We start from the raw sequence: 17,960 nt of genomic DNA, 5'->3' as shown, positions 1-17,960 counted from the left end.
ACAGTTATCACTACAATCTCCAAACATCTGCAATCCTGCAGGGAGGAGCTGTGACAGTGCAGGCCACATGTTCAGATTGCTTCCCAGATTGCCTGTTACAGAATGAAAGAAATGAAACCGCCCTAAGAATGTCTTCAGTCACATTTAGCCAGTTGTTCCTTTGTGTGCATCTCTGTGCTAAAATGGCCATTCTTCCCCACAGCCTGAAGTCATATGCTAAAATAAATGAGACTCACATGAAGCCAGAAACGTGCAGATGCGAGGAAACCCACACAAACGAAATGGGCTGGAGAGTGTGGCCAGGAGGATGGTACTTCCCAGGAAGCAATTACTCCATCTCTGCCCACGAAGCAGGCAGCTGTCATTGTCCCCAGGCCCACGCCAGCCACTCGAAGTAGGTTCTAACCAAACTACCTCCAACAATCAACGTAAATACACCACACAATTGGCTTCTGAAAGGACACCTTGCAACCAACAAGAAACTGTGAGCACAACTTTGAAAAACTGTGCAACTAAAAACCTTGGAAAGGGATCAACACTGCCACATTTTGACTCAAATACTGTTACGTGGTAGCACCGCAAGAATTCACTGAAACAAAAGAATGAATGAGGAATACGTTTCTATAGGAATCAGAGGAAGCATGACTAACCATTTAAAGAAATAGGTCAAGAAACTGCTAGGTTCAAATGCTACCGTGAGACACTGTCAGGGCCTTAGGCAAATTCACTTCTCTTGGTCCTGTTTCTAGGTTCATCAAAAACCCGCTTTGGATTAGGGAATCTGTTGCTTCCCAAAGCCTTCCTTCTGTGATTCCAGCCTAGATTTTAGGACTGCTCTCCCACTTGGTATATGAAAGCACTTTCTATGTAGAATAGCAGGAGTACATTTCTGTGTTGAATGCGGTTTGGGACCTACTCTATGAGGCAGAATATCATCATGGAACTTTAAGCATGTCGACAAGGTGCACTCTAGATAAGGATAACACAAAAGATGTGGCCATACACCTGTGCATGCCTGGCAGGGAGATGGGGAAGTCTCATTTAATGAAGCCGGGGTGCCCGTTGCACCTGAGCATCCTCAGTCCACGTCAAGTTCACAACGTCCTTCTGACATCAAACCACATGTATCCCATACTTTCCCATACTTTCTACCCAAGATTAAAATATGCAGAGCACCGTGATAAAGAGGCCTCCAACCCCAGCATGTGGGCTCTCATTCTGTAGAATTACATACTTTTGGTGCAAAATGATCACCAGGCTGCAGCGGCAAGCAAGACTGGGCTCCGTGGGGACAGCAGGCCCTGCAGCAGCCACCACTCCTGTCGCCACAGTCTGATGCAGCTGCAGAGAAGCTGTGGCTGAGGCCATTCACTTTGTGAGAGAACCACACAGGAGGGAAAAGGTAGGGAAGGTAGGGAAGAGGCCAATGTCAGGCTTCTGAGCCCAATCCGAGCCACCGCATCCCCTGTGACTTGCAGGTATACACCCAGATGGCCTGAAGTAACTGTAGAATCACAAGCTTGCAGTGAGCTGAGATCTGGCCACTGCACTCCAGCCTGGGTGACAGAGCAAGACTCCGTCTCAAAAAAAAAAAAAAAAAAAAAAAAAGAAGTGCAAATGCCCTGTCCCGCCTTAACTGATGACATTCTACCACAAAAGAAGTGAAAATGGCTGGTCCTTGCCTTAAGGGATGATATTATCTTAAGGGATGATAATTCCTTTTCCTGGCTTATTCTGGCTCAAAAAGCTTCCCCACTGAGCACCTTGTGACCCCCACTCCTGCCTGCCAGAGAACAACCCACCTTTGACTGCAATTTTCCTTTACCTACCCAAACCCTATAAAACAGTCCCACCCTCATCTCCTTTCCCTGACTCTCTTTTCGGACTCAGCCCACCTGCACCCAGGTGATTCAAAAGCTTTATTGCTCACACAAAGCCTGTTTGGTGGTCTCTTCACACGGACACGCATGACAGGCAGGTGCAGAGCCAGGGAAGGACTTGTGATGAGAACGGAAAGGAATGCGTCTCCCTGTACACACACTCGGATTTTATGACAATGTGCGCAGGGGGCTGAACTGGATGCCTGAGAAATTCCTACAAGTTCTTTTGCTGATTTTCTAAATATTGGTGTAAAATCTGAACTCAGACAAAATTTTTTTAAATCACTTCAATCAACATTTTTGTCTAGTGCTCAGCATCATGTCTACGTGATCATCTAGAAAACCAACTTCTGTTCTAAGGCTCACATCCTCCTATAAAGTCCCAGGGATTTTACGGGGGAATGCACCTCTCATTCGCATCAAGAACACACACAACTACCATTCAAGAAATGCTTAATTTGCTTACATAATTTTTTTAACACCCAGATTTGAAATACAACAGAGAAGACAACTTTTTGATAGCTCTGCTTTCCAACTGCGAACTGTGGGTGGAGAAAATAACCTGCCATGATTTCTAACCAGTCAACAACCTGTCTTCCCTGGCTGCAGTAGGAGCAATCTTTCTGAGCTCAGGAGGAAAAAGAACCCAGCTGGTTAGGGGACAGATAACCATCAGTTCTCAGCGGGCTTCCCGGGTCCCAAATCCCCATGTGATACTGGAAGAAAAAAGCTATCAATGACCAAGCATCTGAACGCTTATCCCACCTCGCCATCTGCTTCTCCTGCCATCCAAATTTGAAATTAATACGCCTGCTATTAGGGAACAGAGTTGGTGCTGCATCTGTCTTCCTAAAATGACAGATAATTACCAGCCCACAATGGCTTCTAATCAGATTTGAGTAGTCCCTTAGACAGGAAGCTAAAGTGCCTCAGCACTAAACTGAGAAGAAAACAGGAACTGGAATGCTCTAGGTTTGATTTTTTCCCCCTTGTTCGAAAGTGGCTGTTCCCGAATCTCCTTCTACTGTCTTGTTTATAAAATGTATGAGAAACAGGGATATTCAAAGACATGATGGAAATGGCCACTTTTTCTAGGTACAAACTCATGAACATTATTTTCAGCTGCTGGGCTTTTTCTCCACAAACTGTGAGCCTGGAGTACATTTTCTCCCTCGTGGTTACACATTCAGAGTCAGGGAAGGTGGCTTTAGCAGTAAAGAGGGGAGTGCAGTGAGAAGTGACCGGACACTGAGAAGGACAGACAGGGACTCTACCTCGGTGGCCTACAGCATTCCTGGGCCTCTGCCTTTACTTTTCTATCTGTACAAGGGATCTAAAAGCCCGTGATTCTAGGCCACGACAGCTCTTCATACACACATACACTAACATCACACGCCTATGTGAAAAGCTCTGACACTTGGCTGATTTCCTGAAGAAGTTATCTTGTATCATTTCCACTCAAGTACTCCACGTCCTTCTGAGGATGATGGGCTATCCCACAGCCATGTGTGTAACCTCTCCTGCTTACGATCCCTGTTCACATAGCATTTTCCAAAAGCATTTGGTGTGAAGTGACAGAAGAAAGAAGAATAAGGTTCTTTCAGCCCATTCATTCATTCATCCATTAACAAATATTGACTGACTATCTATGTGCCAGGCACTGGTGATATAACAGGGAACATATATTTTTGTAGGTAGAGACAGACAACCAAAAAGTATGTTAAAGAGTGATCAATGCTGTAGAGGAAAATACACCAAGAAACAGGAAAGAAAAATACCCCTAGCCACCCTACACTGGGGTGATGCTAGCATTACAAAATGGAAACAGCGGCCGGGCGCGGTGGCTCACACCTGTACTCTCAGCTCTTTGGGAGACTGAGGCAGGCAGATCACTTGAGTTCAGGAGTTCAAGATCAGCCTGACCGACACGGCTAAACCCTGTCTCTACTAAAAACATAAAAATTAGCTGGATGTGGTGGCACATGTCTGTAATCGCAGTTACTCAGGAAGCTGAGGCACAAGAATCACTTGAACCTGGGAGGCAGAGGTTGGAGTGAGCCGAGATCATGCCACTGCACTCCAGCCTGGGTGACAGAGCAAGACTCTGTCTCAAAAAAAAAATTAAATTAAAAAAATGTAAACAGAGAATAAGATACCAAAAGAAAGAACATGAACGATTAATTGTAACAAAAGCCTTTGTAAGCTGATACTTTCCTTCCTGGATCCTTGTCCCTTACAAATGGAAAAAAAGGGTGGGTAGGGGGTAGCATCTAGTCCAGGGTCCATCCCCAGCCTCCTCACTCTGGCAATCACGAGTCCCCAACTCCTGGGGAGGGGTACTTTCTCGGCTGGCTTCACCCACATGGAAGGCACTGCCACAGGTGTTCAGAAACCAGGAGTACCTTGAAATGGGCAATGTGCTTTGGGTAGGAGACCTACAATTTCCCCAAAGAAACCACGGCACAAAAGTGACCCACATAGGAGGTACCAACAGCTGTTAAATACTTGGTGGCAAAAACTGATGTCATACCTTCTGTACAGTAGACACACACCCAAATAAAACTTGCCAAAATAGCAGAGAAAAAGATACAGCAGACATCCAGTGCCATTCTGTTACAGAAATATTTTTATCCCAAAGCCAGGGACCTCTCTGGAACACTGTTTATTTCCATGTTTCATGGAAGATGTTTGAGTGCACTCACGTGCGTCTCAACAAACTTCCAGTCTCTGTTCTAAACCCTGTGGCTCCTCAGCAAAACCCAAAAACAAGTATCAGTTTTCCTTCCAAATGGGAAATTTCCTGACCTAGCGAAACCAGCATCAAATCCACTTATTATGAGATAGCTGATTACAGGTGAAGCCCTCTAGTCCAGGATGACTCCCCTCCTGCAGGAGCCGGAAGGATGGGCAGAGCACTGGCCTGCCAGACCACATCTCCAGGCAGTTTGAAACCATGGCTGCTCAGGTAAGCCGTGATAAAAATCAAAACCAAGTATTTCTGAAAAGTGTTCATGTCAAGAACCAGGCCGGGCGCGGTGGCTCAAGCCTGTAATCCCAGCACTTTGGGAGGCCGAGGCGGGTGGATCACGAGGTCAGGAGATCAAGACCATCCTGGCTAACATGGTGAAACCCCGTCTCTACTAAAAATACAAAAAACTAGCCGGGCGTGGTGGCGGGCGCCTGTAGTCCCAGCTACTCGGAGGCTGAGGCAGGAGAATGGCGTGAACCTGGGAGGCGGAGCTTGCAGTGAGCCGAGATCGCGCCACTGCACTCCAGCCTGGGTGACACAGCGCGAGACTCCGTCTCAAAAAAAAAAAAAAAAAAGAACCAGACCTCGGACCAGACTCAGCAGAAATGGATGTTGCACGGTTTGTTCAGAGAGACCTCCTCACCATGTCCCCTCTCCGCGGGACCTCCCTCCTTGCACTAGGGGCCCAGGGACAATGGACCACTCTTTTACCCCTAGCCCAGTGCATTTTCAGGAACAGCTCCCAGACTGTACCAGACCCTGAAATGTATTCACTGAATGCACTATTTCTTGAAATGATCATAAATCACCTACTATAACAAGAATTGTTTTAAAAGTGTTCTCTCTCTCTCTCTCTCTCTCTCTCTCTCTCTCTCTCTCTCGGGAATCGTGCCATGAGTTGGAGCAAGCAGCTTTGCTTCTCTCTACTGCAATTCTGTCACTTGCAAAATGTTAACAATTACTGTGTTCACCCATAGCATTGTTGTAAACAGCCTTAAGACCCACTTCATGTAGCCTGCCTGGAGCACAGACCCTGTCACATGGTAAATGCCCACTGAAGGTGAGTTATCTGTAGCTATTATTACCTGCGACTCCAGCGAACAAAAGGAGTCGATCAGGTCTCATCGTATCACCATGAAAGGATGTCCATGTAGACTGCTGAGTGGGAGTGGGGGGACTCAATGTTTATCAGGTACTATTTTGTTTTTTAGAATGTGTACATATATATTTGTAGGTACACTGGAAAGGATCTGGAAGGAAATACACCCAGTGTTAATCGTGACTACCCCAAAGACACATTCATCCAAACACACAACAGAAAAACACTCACTATCTTTCTGTCTTCCATAGCATTTGAACTATTTTCAATAAGCATCTATGGCTTTTGTAAAGTTTTTGAAAGGAATTTATTGCATTTTTTTCTGGAGAAACAAGCAGGAGCAGGAAAAAGGTGGAAACAGAAGGTAAAATGGAATGGGACTCAATGGAATTGAGTCCAAGCCAGGCTCGGCAGGCACACGAACCACACACCTCTCACTACAACTCAACACCAGCTCTCTCTTCTGTTGGTCCAATGGCCCAAGACTTAGAGATAAAATGTTTATTGTAATCACACCAAGGAGCTTGGAACCACCCTTCCACACTCCTCTGGTTCTGTATATCTGCCCGGGGCTGTTAGCTTTCCTCCTGTGTCTTTGGCTGGCCTGTAATCCCCTAGTGGCGCAAATGCACCCTGACATTTAGCCATCATCCCCACAACACTCAGCCCCGTATAGAGACCAGGGCAGTGATGCCCACTCGGACTGTGATTCTACTTATAAAGCAAAGGACCAGGGGCCAGATGCGACTTGTCTTTGGTAACTCACCAGCTGTTGCTTGAACCAGAACAAAGCCAGGTCTCCTGATGCCCAGAAAAGAGCTAGTGCCTGTCCCGCTAGAAACGTGGTGAAAATGTTTTGCTTGCTGTGAAAAGATGCACTACTGGAGAAGATGGGTGCAACTTCCCATGGAGGCACTCAGTCCAGATCACCAGGAAACAGGGCTGCCGGATGAGACACTCGGCCCAGATCACCAGGAAACAGGGCTGCCGGATGAGACACTCGGCCCAGATCACCAGGAAACAGGGCTGCCAGATGAGACACTCAGCCCAGATCACCAGAACACAGGGCTGCTGGATGAGACACTCGGCCCAGGTCACTAGGAAACAGGGCTGCCGGATGAGACACTAAGCCCACCCACCGGAAAGGAAATCTGGCTGGGCAGTGGAGGGAAATTCACACAGCGCAACCTCAGCAACAGCATGAACAAAACAAAAAATACCTGACTGGAAAGTCATAGTCTGGCTAGCAAATTCGAAACAGAGCCACAATCCTAGCAGCACACATCACTGCAACACAGAGCTTCAGTCAGTGTGCGCACACTTTAAGGAGAAATGTAGAATGTCCATGTTTTTGGAACAAGGGTGCTATTTGTGTGTGTGTGATGTCAAAGAAAACAGCTGAGAAGAAACTGTTGGCAAGGAAATAGAAATAGGCGCCCTTACACATTGACAGTGAGATAACAGTATGGCCCTAATGGAAGGGAATCCAGCAACACCCATCAACATTTAAAATGCGCAGAACCCTGGATCCCACAATTCCATTTCTAGCAATGCATCCTATGAACATATTCACGCAAATATGCAAGAATTAGAACTCAGCATTGATTAATCGAAACGGTTGGGAACAACCTAAATACTTACCGGTGGACAACCGTGTTTATCTTATGCCAACATCTGTGTTTTTAAAAACAAGACACATAGGCTTGGCGCAGTGGCTCACGTATGTAATCCCAGCAGTCTGAGAGGCTGAGGCAGGTGGATCACGAGGCCAAGATATCCAGACCATCCTGGCCCACATGGTGAAACCCCGTCTCTACTAAAAATACAAAACTTATCTGGGCGTGGTGGTGCACACCTGTAGTCCCAGCTACTCAGGAGGTTGAGGCAGGAGAACCGCTTGAACCTGGGAGTCGAAGGTTGCAGTGAGCTGAGATCACGCCACCATAGTGACAGAGCAAGACTCTGCCTTGGAAAAACAAACAAAAACTGGCAACAGTGGTCACAGGGCAGTGATGGGAGTAGGACTGCCTTTCACTCTCCAGGACCTTTTGAACGTCACTCATATTACATCTTCAAAATATGACTACAGTAAATATTTTCAAAGTAACTATGAAAAACTGGGAGAATAATAATATCTAACACACAGGACTGCTGTATAATTAAAGGATGAAAAACATTAAGCACTATCAGAGTTCAAAGGAAGAAAGATTAATTCTAGCTTGGATGTCAGAGCGGGGATCATGTAAAGGAAGTGAGTATTTCAAGTCTTGAAGGATGGAGAAGATTTAAAGAGGCAGAAGTGTGGAGATGATGCCCCAGATGGAGATAAGAACATAGGCGAAGACGATGAAGAGATGAGAAGGTATAAATTCTAAGTGCAGCTCTCAGGCTGGGCTTCAGAACAGGGCTTAGGCAACAAGCTGGAGCGCGAGGCTGACGGCGGGAATGGAAACACTGAAGCCCAAACTTGCGTATCACGCCCTGATCATGAGCCTTGAATGCCAAGCCAGGGAACCCGTCCTTGATCTTAACAATGAAAAATCACTGGGCCGGGTGTGGCGGCTCATCCCTGTAATCCAGTGCTTTGAGAGGCTGAGACGAGAGGACTGCTTGAGGCCAGGAGTTTGAAACCACTCTGGACAGCACGGCAAGACTCTGTTCTTACAAAAAATTTAAAAATTAGCTGGGCAGGATAGCACAACTGTAGTTCCAGCTACTCAGGAGGCTGAGGCGGGAGGATCACTTGAGCCCAGGAATTTAGGGTTACAGTGAGCTGTAACGGCACGCCTGCATTCCAGCCTGAGCAACAGAGCAAGGGCATGTCTCAAAAATCAAATCAAATGAAATGAAATCACTACAAGTTTGTATAGACATAAAGTATAAAATCATACCATATATGATTTAATCCAGATATATAATATAAATTAGAGGGGGAAAAGAGAATTTAGGAAGCTATTATAAGAAAACAAGACTCAACTAAGACATGAGCAAAGGCCCTGGGCTCACAGCACTATCTTTATATAAAGGAATGAACTACCACATTTATTTTCATGGCATCACCAACTTAGATGCCAACAGGCTACAGTATTCTGGAACCATCTCTGTATCAGTCAAATCAGATGGCCATAATACCATAGGCAAATACCATCAAAAACACCATAGGCTGTATGGTTGAAACATTAGTTTATTTCTCACAGCTCTGGAGGCTGGAAGTCCAGGATCAAAGTGTTGGCCAACTCAGTGCCGGGACAGGGACCTCTTCCTGGCTTGCAGACAGCCACCTTTCTTCTTGTTTCCTCACACCAGGGCAGTGGGAGCTCTCTACTTTCTCTTTTTTCTTTTTTTGAGACAGAGTCTCGCTCTGTCACCAGGCTGGAGTGTAGAGTGGCACAATCTCAGCTCACTGCAACCTCTGACTCTCTGGTTCAAGCAACTCTCCTGCCTCAGCCTCCCGAGTAGCTGGGATTACAGGCACGTACCACCGCAGCCAACTAATTTTGGTATTTTTAGTAGAAACAGGGTTTCACGATGGTCTCAATCTCCTGAGTTTGTGATCTGCCCATCACGACCTCCCAAAGTGCTGGGATTACAGGTGTGAGCCACCACACCCGGCCTGGTTTCTCTTCTTCTAAGGGCACTAATCCTGTCAGACCAGGGCCCACGCTCATGACCTCATCTAACCCTAATCACTTCCCAAAGGTCCTACCCCCTAATACCATCACACTGGCAGTTAGGGCTCCAGTACAAGAATCTGGGGGAGACATAAACATTCAGTGTATAGCAATGTCTTTTCAATCCTGTTGAAAAAAACAACCAAATGAGTAGGCAAAGAAGTACCTTATATGTAAACAAGTCAGGACTTTTCATATTTCTGCTAACACATTAAGGTCAATTTAAAATGTCTGATAACAAGAGTCAGCAGCAGAGATAAATGCAAGTTAGTTACTCTGCATTTTAGACCCACATTGAGCTGCCTTTCAATGACATTGTGGCACAAAGAACACTGCTTTCTATTCCTGATTTTGCCACCAAAAAAGCTGGAACATTTCCCTGTATTTCCGTTTATCTTGAAAATCACTGGGCTGACCTAGCAGACCTCTAAGGTCCCTCCCATTCACAAATTCCACAAATAACTTCCTACCAACAGATGCTATACAAATAAATTACACTGATGAAGGGGAAAGCTAACACTAGCAAACAATGAGATGCACACAAGACAAGACATATAGAGAAGTGGATCAACCAGAAACTGGTGGACGATGAGCCAGCGGTGGATAAAAACACATTCCCTAACGACAGACAGAGAGGCAATGGCGCCGAGGTAGTATTGTTGAAGATTTCCTATTTTAAATCTTCAAGATAAATGCCCAATTGTTTATATTCATTCTGATTAAATGTGAACGTGAAAACTGCCTCCAGGGGACACAGACATCTCAAATGTTCCCAATGTATCCAATTTGTCATTTGATATGTTTACTGACAAGAAGAATGCGGGACTGAATATACAAACGGACCATGCCTGATCATATGTATAAAGACAGAACTCAGACCACAACCTGTAGCTGCCCACCCAGGAAACCAATCCCCTATCTACAGTCAACAGCCAGGAGGCCAGCCAGGCTAGCACATCAGACAGGAAGTCAGACTGCTCTCTCTCCACAACCCAGAAACTAAACCACGACTCTGTCCCACGTGGCCAGGACTTGACTCAAAACTGACAGCCACCCTAATTTTGGCCCCTGTTTCCAGTTAGGATCATTTAGAGAAAGCCAAATATGCCCCTAACCAATCACATAGGACACCCCACTTCTGCACAGTCGCCTCCAGCCCCCACAACAGCCCCACTGAGAGCTGTTCTTTTCCATCCTGAAGTTTTCCCACTCCTCATCCGCCACTCACCTGCATGTCAGTCTCTGCCACACGCAAGTGATGGTACCGACTCCCTTGCCACAGCAGCTCTGAGAAAGTCGCCTCTACCTGTCTCATGTGGGCGGCCTTCCTTTATTTCCCCCAAAGAATAAGTCTTCAATGAGGGGCTTCTCTCTATATGGCCAAGCTATACAATTCAGAAGCCCAGCATGGCCGATTCCAAGCCTGGAAAGACCATACACCCCTCAGGTCCTCTTTCCACAAAACACAGCTTCCTGGAGTTCTTAGTCACTCCGAACAACCAGGGAAGGAACCACGTGTTATGGAAAGATCAAGGGCCTTGAGTCAAACTTCTGAGTTCATCAAGTACTTCATCTTTCCACTTAAGAAATTACGTGGCCTTGGCCAGGCCTGGTGGCTCACACCTGTAATCCCAACACTTGAGGAGGCCGAGTTGGATGGATCACCCAAGGATGGGAGTCAAGGCCAGCCTAACCAACATGGAGAAACCCCGTCCCTACTAAAAATACAAAATCAGGCAGGGCGTGGTGGCTCAAGCCTGTAATCCCAGCACTTTGGGAGGCCGAGACGGGTGGATCACGAGGTCAGCAGATCGAGACCATCCTGGCGAACACGGTGAAACCCCGTCTCTACTAAAAAATACAAAAAACTAGCCGGGCGAGGTGGCGGACGCCTGTAATCCCAGCTACTCGAGAGGCTGAGGCAGAAGAATGGCGTGAACCCGGGAGACAGAGCTTGCAGTGAGCTGAGATCTGGCCACTGCACTCCAGCCTGGGCCACAGAGCGAGACTCTGTCTCAAAACAAAAAAAAAAAAGAAAGAAAGAAAATCAGCCTGGTGTGGTGGCACATGTGTGTCATCCCAGCTACTCAGGAGGCTGAGGCAGGAGAATCACTTGAACCCGGGAAGCAGAGGTTGTGGCGAGCCGAGATCGCGCCATTGCACTCCAGCCTGGGCAACAAGAGCAAAACTCTGTCTCAAAACAAAACAAAACAAAACAAAACAAAGCAAAACAAATGACGTGACCTTGAACAATTTTCTTAACTTCTCTAAGCCTCTATCTTCATGTTCAATAAAATAGTTTTCCCTCCAAGATTGCATTAAACGGAATCCCACATGTAAACCAGCTGACAAATATCAGGGGCCCAACAGCTGTGCGCTCCTACTGCCGCCCCACTTTACCCCAAGGGAGAAGCGCAAGATGTCCAGAAAAAGCCTGTTGATCCCTACACCTCAGCATCCTGTGTTTACACAAGGCGCAGTGGCATCCAGACTTACCGGGGTCACCCAAATGCAAGACATGTTTTGATTTTTCAACTTAGGTACACATGGCTTCTAACGTTCACCATATATGATACATTATTTAGAAGAGATTTTCCTACACTACCCCGTGGTTCTATTTTAGCAGACTTAGATGTGCCATAATAGCTCACTCTCTTAAGCCCTCTTCAGTATCAAAAACAAAACTTTAATCTGTAACACAGTTATCAGCAGTGAAAGTGGAAAAGGCACCTAGGAGTCAAAATGACCCTCTGCCCCGCCCCGCCCCGCCCCACCCTACAAAAAGCTGTTCAGGAGTATTTGGGCTGCTTATGAGAATGCTGTCTGTATTCCCAGGGACAGACAAACGCCTACCCTGGTTAGAAGCTGCGCTCCTCAGCCTCCGGGGTAGAAAGCTCCCCATACCCTCTACCCAAGGAGAAGAGAAGCAAATGGGGTGGCCAGGCTCCAGGACGTGGACTGTTTAGTGTGGTTTCTGCAGTGCAGGTCACCGCCATGAGTGAAGCTCTTCCTTCCTTCTTTTCCACCCAAGTGGCCAAGTTCCTACAGCTGCTGTTCGGCCTCTACCCTATGAGTCAGCCTAGCCATTCCTCTTCCTCATTCTTCTTCTTTTTTTTTTTTTTTTTTTTTTTTTGAGATGGAGTCTCACTCTGTCACCCAAGCTGGAGTGCAGTGGCGTAATAGTAGCTCACTGCCACCTCTACCAACCGGGTTCAAGCAATTCTCCTGCCTCAGCCTCCCAAGTACCTGGGATTACAGGCACCTGCCACCAGGCCCAGCTAATTTTTATATTTTTAGTAGAGACGGACTTTCAACTTGTTGGCCAGGCTGCTCTCGAAATCCCGACCTCAGGTGATCCACCTGCTTTGGCCTCCCAAAGTGCTGGCATTACAGGCACGAGCCACTGCGTCTGGCGGAGTCAGCTCAGCCATCCTGACATTTTGTTCTGGCAAAATTCCTCTCTTCTACATCTACCTTCCAAGTACCTAAATCAGAGATGTGGCCCTTCGGGCAGGCTTGAAGAATCCCTGTTTTTGGACCTCAAGAGGTCCTACTAGGGTCTGGGACAATTCCAAGACTTGTGTTCTTAAAGAGGAAAGAAACCTCACATACACAGCTCTCGCAGAGCTCAGGCGAGCCCATATCAGAGGCAAGGCTTGGGAGGCGGCCCTAAGGTTTGGGTGTGCCGTCTATGATAACAGCTAAGAGATCTGAAGCCAGCTGTCTGGGTTCAAACCTCAATTCCAACAGCACTGGCTGTGTGATGTTAGACGACGTCCCCAGCCTCTGTGTGGTTCAGTTTCCTCACTGTAAAAGGGCCACAATAATAGAGCTGCCCTAAAAATAAAGTGAATTGGTGCATATAAGGTATTCAGAACAATGCTTGGCACATGGGGGAGTTCAATAAACACGTATAGAACAGAGTAATTTAGCAATTACTAAATATACTCATGCAGGCCAGGCGTGGTGGCTCACGCCCGTAATTCCAAAACTTTGGGAGGCTGAGGCGACAGGCTCACTTGAGCCCAGGAGTTTGAGACTAGCATGGGCAACAGAGCAATATTCCATCTCTAAAACTGTGTGTAACATACATATATATACACACTCAAATGTTCACAGTGTATTTATAGTATACAAAATAGCTGGAATACAGACTTAACTATTCACTATGGTTACTTCTAGAGAAGGGGGAATGCAAATTTCAGCTTTTTAGCTCACACATATATTCTTTTTTTTTTGAGACAGAGTCTGGCTCTGCCGCCCAGGCTGGAGTGCAGTGCCGGATCTCAGCTCACTGCAAGCTCCGCCTCCCGGGTTCACGCCATTCTCCTGCCTCAGCCTCCCGAGTAGTTGGGACTACAGGCGCCCGCCACCGCGCCCGGCTAGTTTTTTGTATTTTTTAGCAGAGACGCGGTTTCACCGTGTTCGCCAGGATGGTCTCGATCTCCTGACCTCGTGATCCGCCCTTCTCGGCCTCCCAAAGTACTGGGATTACAGGCTTGAGCCACCGCGCCCGGCCCACACATATATTCTTGTATCATCTGAAATATTTTAGCAAATTGTGTGTATAAATGTGCCCCGAAACACATAGCAGAATAATGTAGTTTTGACTCAAAAATCTTCAAATCGTGATGGAATTGTCCTGTGAAAATAAAGTTATAGAGATGAAAAGTCTCCCTCCAGCCTAAATGCTCTTTCATATGACCTATATTACACAAACCAATGCAGACACCCCAATCCTTTCCCCACTGTCCGAAGAATTTTTCAGTGAACTGCATTCCCCTTTACAAACTAGATGATAGTTAGAGTTACCAGGCAAGAACGTGGATCCAGTTCTGCTTTTTCAAAGCCCAATGTTCCTCACATAATAGCAATGCATTCTTCAACCGGTCAACTGCCCCCAACACCTGAGCTCTCTGTTGTACACAACTCAACGAGGCCTGGGAGAAAGCAGGTACAAATTTCACTTACTCAGTAACAACACATCCCACCTGATTCCTCTGCTGGGCTAGTTCTCCAGTCATCTTTTTCTAAGCTTTCACTCGGCTCTACCACACGTACCTAGGCTGGGTAAAACGCTTTGCCAAGTTTTTTTTTTTTTTCGAGAGGGAGTTTCACTCGGTCGCCCACGCTGGAGTGCAGTGACGCCATCTCGGCTCGGAAGCCAGCGCCCGGGTCCATGCAGTCCCCTCCGCGGCAGACGCGGGGAGCCGGGGAGCAGTGGGGACCGGCCCCCACCCGCAGGGCGACCGGGACCCCCGCGCGGGCCCAAGCGGTATCGCAGCAGGCGCGAAGCCCCCGGTGCCACCCGAGGCCGAGACAAAGCCCAGGCGCAAGGACCTCGGATCCCGACCTCGGACCCTGCGGAACCCAGCTCGGAGCCGCCACGCCCGGGGCAGAGACCCCCGCCCGGTCCGGAGACCCGTCGCCCGGTCTCACCTCAGGCCGCCGGCTCGCAGCGCTCGCTACTCGCCGGGGCGCCTGGGCCGACTGGAGCGCAGCTGAGCAGCCGACAGAGCCGAGGCAGCCTCAACAATGGAGTTCCGGGGCGGGGCCGCCGACGCCGCTTCAGCCAGTGTTTCCCGCTCAGGATCGGGCTCGGATCAAGGAGCTGCAGCTGGCGCAGGGCTGCGGCCGGGACACACACCCTGCAGGTGCACACGGCCCCGCCCGCCGCCCGCCACCCGGCCCCCAGCGGAGCCGGGCGCCCAGGGCCCGCCCCCCGGCCAATGGAGAGCGAGCCGCGCGGAGAGGGCGGGGCTTGGGGGAACAAATGGAGGTTGGGCGGGGCGGCGCTGGGACTGGGCGTAACGGGTCCCGCGGGAGGACCGGACCCAAGAGCTGGCTGGATCCTGGCCTCCTAGAAGACCTGGCTCAACGTCCACCTGCAGTCTGGTCTACAGGACGCGCTCATCTCAAGCCCAGAACTCAGGCTTTTAGGACAGAGAGCGAGAGACAGGCTTGCTTTACAAAAAGTGAAACTCAGGTCCAAGGAATAGGATTGCCTGCTGCCCGAAGTCACGTAGTCCCATTCACTCGTTCCCCTTGTCATTCAGCAAACATTTGGAAGCACGTATGGTGGGCGTTAGGAGTGAAGTAGGGCCGGGCGCGGTGGCTCGCGCTTGTAATCCCAGCACTTTGTGGGGCCGCGGCAGGTGGATTACTTGAGGCCAGGAGTTCGAAACCAGCCTGACCAACAAGATGAAACCCCATCTCTGCTTAAAATACAAAAACTTAGCCGATCGTGGTGGTGCGTACCTGTGGTCCCAGCTACTGGGAAGGCTGAGGTAGGAGAATCGTTTGAACCCGGGAGGTGGAGGTTGCAGTGAGCTGAGATGGTGCCACTGCATGCGCTCCAGCCTGGGCGACAGAGTGAGACTCTGTCTCAAAAAAAAAAATTAATAGATGGGAAGTAGAAGCGAACTTAGGCTTTCCCTGAAGGAGCTCGGCCAAGGAGTACCTGAAATGTCTCTGCATCTCTTTAAGGTCTGATAAAGGAACCAGGAGCGAGCACTAATCACTTCCCTTTCCTGCCTCAGAGCTTTCATGTGCTTGCTGTTCCCCGCCTGAAATGCAAGTACCAATGGTATTTATTTATTTATAAAAATGGGGTCTCCCTATGTTGGCCACGGTGGCCTCAAACTCCTGGTCTCAAGCTATCCTCTCCTCTCAGCCTCCCAAAGTGTTGGGATTACAGGCATGAACCACTGTCCCCAGCCCTGATCGTCTTTAAAACCTCTGTCCTCATCTTATTTGAGCTTCCTGCTTCATGTGCCCCCACACCCTCGGTTTTCCTGTACCTCCATAGCTGCTCTGCCCAACTTGTATATGTCTGGGCTCAGGCCAAATGCCCTTCCATTTGCAGTGGGCACTGCCACAGGAAATCTCATGCCCTTCCGGGCTTCACAAACCATCCACATGCTCTGCTGTCTGCCAGAGACATCTATCCCAGTCAGATGCCCAGCCCTGACCTTTCCCAAAGCCCCAGCTGGACACAGGGAAGCATCTCCAATTTTCCGCGGGCCAAAACAGAGTGCTTTATTAGTGCCCTAACCTGCTCATCCACGTTCTTGTGATTCTCTGTGTACAGCCCCTCCATCCACCCAGCTGCTCAGGTGAAAATCTCAAATCCTCCTCCAGTCCTTCCTCCCCGAACCTCTCATGCAGCCCTCTGCCTTCCTAGGACGGTGAGCACCCCTCACTCCCAGCACCAGCTGGGGTGCTGTCTGAGTGGCTGTCTCCCACTTGGCATGAAGTGTGACCTCTCGCCCGGTGTGGTGGCTTATGCCTGTAGTCACAGCACTTTGGGAGGCTGAAGCGGGCAGATCGCTTGGGGCCAGGAGACTGGGACCAGCCTGGTCAATATGGTGAAACTGAAATACAACAAGTAGCCAGGCATGGTAATCCATGCCTATCATCCCAGCTACCCTGCCCAGGAGGCTGAGGCAGGAAAATTGCTTGAACCTGGGAGACAGAGGTTGCAGTGAGCCAAGGTCACACCACTGCACTCCAGGCAGGGCAACAGATTGAGACTCTGTCGCAAATTTAAAAAAAAAAAAAAAGAAGGAGAAGTGTGACCTCTCTAAGGCAAGGCAGTGTCCCACTCTGATTCACTTCCATGTGTAAAACAGGACCTGCGCCCTGAAGGCGCTCACTCAGGGAGGCTGCTGGGATGGGTGGATGCACAGTTAATGTCTTCATGGTGGCTGGGGCTGACCCCATCCCCATTGCTCTTCCCACACACACCTGCACACTCTTCACTCCCACGCTCACACGCACCACTGAAAGCCTGGCCCCTAATCTGATTTGCCTAACAAGGTCCCCAGATGAACAACACATGCTTCCCTACCTCTCCCCTGCTAGGGCCCCACCGTGTTCTGGGATGTACTCAGGGATCAGGAGAACAAAACCTCAGGGAGTGAAAGGACATTCCAGGGTGCAGGCCTCTGCATCCCCCTCCGTGCCCTCACCCCTGCCTGACACACCCTCACCCCTGTACCTGGCCAGCTCCTACCAACCCTTAAATTCTCACCAAGTTCAGTGGTGGCAACCACACCCTAAAGTGACTGACCCCCCAATGACCTATGCCCTTGCGCAGTCTTCCTGACCTTGAGTACGAGCAAAACCGGTGACTGGCCTCTAACCCACAGAGCCTGGCAAAAGCAATGGGATGTCACTGTCACGGTGCATCACCTTTGCACATTAGAGAGAAAGGTTCCGCCTGCAGACGCTGCAGTGGGGAGATGCTGTGCTGAGAAAGGACCTTTGGAGGGGCCCCGTAGGCAAGGAAGCAAAAACCTGGGCCCTTGCCAAGCGGGTCCGAGGAAATGAATTCTGTCAGTAACCTCAGCGGATGTGGAAATGGATTCTGCCCTGGCGGAGCCTCAGATGAGGATGCAGCCCAGCTGCTTAGCGTGAGATCCCAAGCACAGGACCCGCTAAAATGTGCTCAACTCCTAGCTTGCCAAAATTGGCTTAAAGGTGTGTGGTGTTTTAAGCTTCTAAGTTTTTAGTTATTGCCTGTGAAAGTGTTAAAATATGAGACAATAACTTAGGTCCCC

At 48.8% G+C, this 17,960-nt stretch overlaps 1 pseudogene; it reads right to left on the bottom strand.

Moving 5' to 3' along the window:
• LOC139361159 (SH3 domain and tetratricopeptide repeat-containing protein 1-like) overlaps positions 1-10,714 on the bottom strand; it is a 31,549-nt pseudogene extending 20,835 nt beyond the window's left edge.
• Between the last annotated feature and the right edge of the window lie 7,246 nt (positions 10,715-17,960).

The sequence above is a fragment of the Macaca nemestrina genome, assembly GCF_043159975.1.
Source record: "Macaca nemestrina isolate mMacNem1 chromosome 11 unlocalized genomic scaffold, mMacNem.hap1 SUPER_11_unloc_3, whole genome shotgun sequence".
Taxonomy (NCBI): domain Eukaryota; kingdom Metazoa; phylum Chordata; class Mammalia; order Primates; family Cercopithecidae; genus Macaca; species Macaca nemestrina.
Note: the sequence above shows the minus strand (reverse complement) of the source record. Positions and strands in the feature narration are given on the sequence as shown.